Below are 3,488 nucleotides of genomic sequence, written 5' to 3'. Positions count from 1 at the left end.
TGTTCCCCAAGCTGTAAAACCAGCAAGTTTTATTAGTGATTTTTAAAAGGGGAGGGAGTGCACGAATAGGGTGTGGGTCACAGAGATCACATACTTCACAAGGTAATACAATATCACAAAGCAAATGGAGGCAGGGTGAGATCACAGGACCACCAGATGAGGTGAAATTAAAATTCCTAATGAAGTTTTGGGCACGCATTGTCATTGATAACATCAGGAAACAAGGTATGAGAGCAGATAACCTGTCTGACTAAAATTTATTAAGTGGGAATTTTGTCCCCTGATAAGCCTGGGAGCACTATAGGAGACCGGGGCTTATTTCATCCCATCGTCTTCGACCATAAAAGACGGGATGCCTTAAAAGGGGCCCTCTATAGACCCACCTTCAGGCACATTCTCTTTCTCAGGGATGTTCCTTGCTGAGAAAAGAATTCAGCGATATTTCTCCTATTTGCTTATGAAAGAGGAGGAATATAGCTCTGTTTCCATCCAGCTCACCGGCGGCCAGTTCAAAGTTACCTCTCTTGTTCCCTGAACATCACTGTTATCCTGTTCTTTTTCTAAGATGCCTAGATTTCATATTGTTCAAACACACATGCTCTACAAACAATGTGTGCAGTTGACACAATCACAGGGTCCTGAGGCGACATTCATCCTCCTCAGCTTACAAAGAAGATGATGGGATTAAGAGATTAAAGTAAAGACAGGCATAGGCAAACACAGGGGTATTTATTGGGGAAGTGATAAGTGTCCATGAAATCTTCACAATTTATGTTCAGAGATTACAGTAAAGTCAGGTGTAAGAAATTATAAAAGTATTAATTTGCGGAATGAGTAAATGTCCACGAAATCTTCACAATTTCTGTTCTTCTGCTGCGGCTTCAGTCGATCCCTCCGTTTGGGGTCCCTGACTTCCCACAACAGAGAATGAGGTCCTATCAGGACTTCCAGTTTCTTGTCAACTCTGAGTGAGATCTGAGTGTCCCCTGAACCTGTAAGTGGTATAGCTACAGCCATGAGTTCATAATTCAAGTGGAAATTCTGTGTAAGAAGAGCATGAACTGGATCCATAGATTTCCTGTCTCAGGGTTACCATTATACATTTTCCTGAGCTTTCATGTAAAGATGATCACAGCTCAGAGATGTCAATCTACCACACAGCTGATCATGAAAACAAGGAAACGATCCAACAATTCACTTGTCAATGATATGCTCAAGAATGAGTTGAACAGCTCCTGAAAGATCATGCCTACGTCAAATCCCTTCACGAGGACACTCACCGTTCTGGAGAGAAAATATCTGGGGACAGCCGATGTAATAGATTGCAGTCCTGTGTAATCTCGGGTAATTTAACCAAAAGTCATGCTTAATTGGTAAAAAAAAACACAAACAAACACAGTTCTAAGTATGATACCACATGAAAGCTTGGTCTGCATGTCTCCTGAGAACTCTACCAAAATAAGACTTTCTTTTTTTTCTTTTATTTTATTATACTTTAAGTTCTAGGGTACATGTGCATAACGTGCAGGTTTGTTACATATGTATATTTGTGCCATGTTGGTGTGAGTTATACATGATATAAATGATGAATTGATGGGTGCTGACGAGTTGATGGGTGCAGCACACCAAAATAAGACTTTTAACAAGATTGGAAAAAAATAATTGAGTAAAATGACACCAATCTTAAATGTTGAACTCCATGTTAACATTCTGAGTTGATGACCACAAATTATCACGAGGAGGTAGGAATACAATAAAAGTCTTATATTTTAGTCTTTAAAATGTTTATTACTTTCTTTTATTTCATTTTGTAAGTTTTGTATATTTAATTTTTTTATCCCATGATGCTGACCAATTCAATGTAGGTTCTTAGTCTTGAATATTTCAGACTCCTAATTCACCATGCTAGTGAAAGGAGTCAGAAATATTGGTAGGTGAAAAGAAAAAATAAAAAATGCAAACTAAACCTAATATACTGACACAAAAGAACACTATTGGATGCGTTATGTCTGGTTTTAAATGATTACTCTGAAAGTATGTTAAATGAAGAACCAGTTCTATCTACTATCTAATATGGATGCTTGAATTGAAAGAAAATGACAAATGATAAAAAAAAGCTGTCATGCTTTCTTTTGCAAGCCAATTCAAGAATGTTACTTTTGCAAAATATTCTTTAATATTTTTGAATTTCAGAGAATATTCCTATCCCTGTGAAAATTAACTACAAAGCTTTAAAAAGTCTGCCATTGTATTTGGTAATTTACTTCAGAACCTGTTGCCCTTATATATTCAGAAAATGTAAAATCTTGTACAAATTATTTGGTGAAAAAAAAAAAAAGCTTTGAAACTACCCTATGCTATTTATATACTTAAGTAATAATATTTCTAATTCCAAATAGAACTCTCTGTCTCCTAAACATTAACACATTATGCCAAGGCTTTGATAATGGTGGACGAAGCTGGTTGCTCCACAGTGGACACAGGTAAGAAGGTGTAAGAACAGTCTCCATTTGATCCAGGNAATCTCGGGTAATTTAACCAAAAGTCATGCTTAATTGGTAAAAAAAAACACAAACAAATACAGTTCTAAGTATGATACCACATGAAAGCTTGGTCTGCATGTCTCCTGAGAACTCTACCAAAATAAGACTTTCTTTTTTTTCTTTTATTTTATTATACTTTAAGTTCTAGGGTACATGTGCATAACGTGCAGGTTTGTTACATATGTATATTTGTGCCATGTTGGTGTGAGTTATACATGATATAAATGATGAATTGATGGGTGCTGACGAGTTGATGGGTGCAGCACACCAAAATAAGACTTTTTAACAAGATTGGAAAAAAATAATTGAGTAAAAATGACACCAATCTTAAATGTTGAACTCCATGTTAACATTCTGAGTTGATGACCACAAATTATCACGAGGAGGTAGGAATACAATAAAAGTCTTATATTTTAGTCTTTAAAATGTTTATTACTTTCTTTTATTTCATTTTGTAAGTTTTGTATATTTAATTTTTTTATCCCATGATGCTGACCAATTCAATGTAGGTTCTTAGTCTTGAATATTTCAGACTCCTAATTCACCATGCTAGTGAAAGGAGTCAGAAATATTGGTAGGTGAAAAGAAAAAATAAAAAATGCAAACTAAACCTAATATACTGACACAAAAGAACACTATTGGATGCGTTATGTCTGGTTTTAAATGATTACTCTGAAAGTATGTTAAATGAAGAACCAGTTCTATCTACTATCTAATATGGATGCTTGAATTGAAAGAAAATGACAAATGATAAAAAAAAGCTGTCATGCTTTCTTTTGCAAGCCAATTCAAGAATGTTACTTTTGCAAAATATTCTTTAATATTTTTGAATTTCAGAGAATATTCCTATCCCTGTGAAAATTAACTACAAAGCTTTAAAAAGTCTGCCATTGTATTTGGTAATTTACTTCAGAACCTGTTGCCCTTATATATTCAGAAAATGTA

Source organism: Rhinopithecus bieti, unplaced genomic scaffold, assembly GCF_001698545.2.
Source record: "Rhinopithecus bieti isolate Rb0 unplaced genomic scaffold, ASM169854v2 scaffold_2476, whole genome shotgun sequence".
NCBI lineage: Eukaryota > Metazoa > Chordata > Mammalia > Primates > Cercopithecidae > Rhinopithecus > Rhinopithecus bieti.
Note: the sequence above shows the minus strand (reverse complement) of the source record.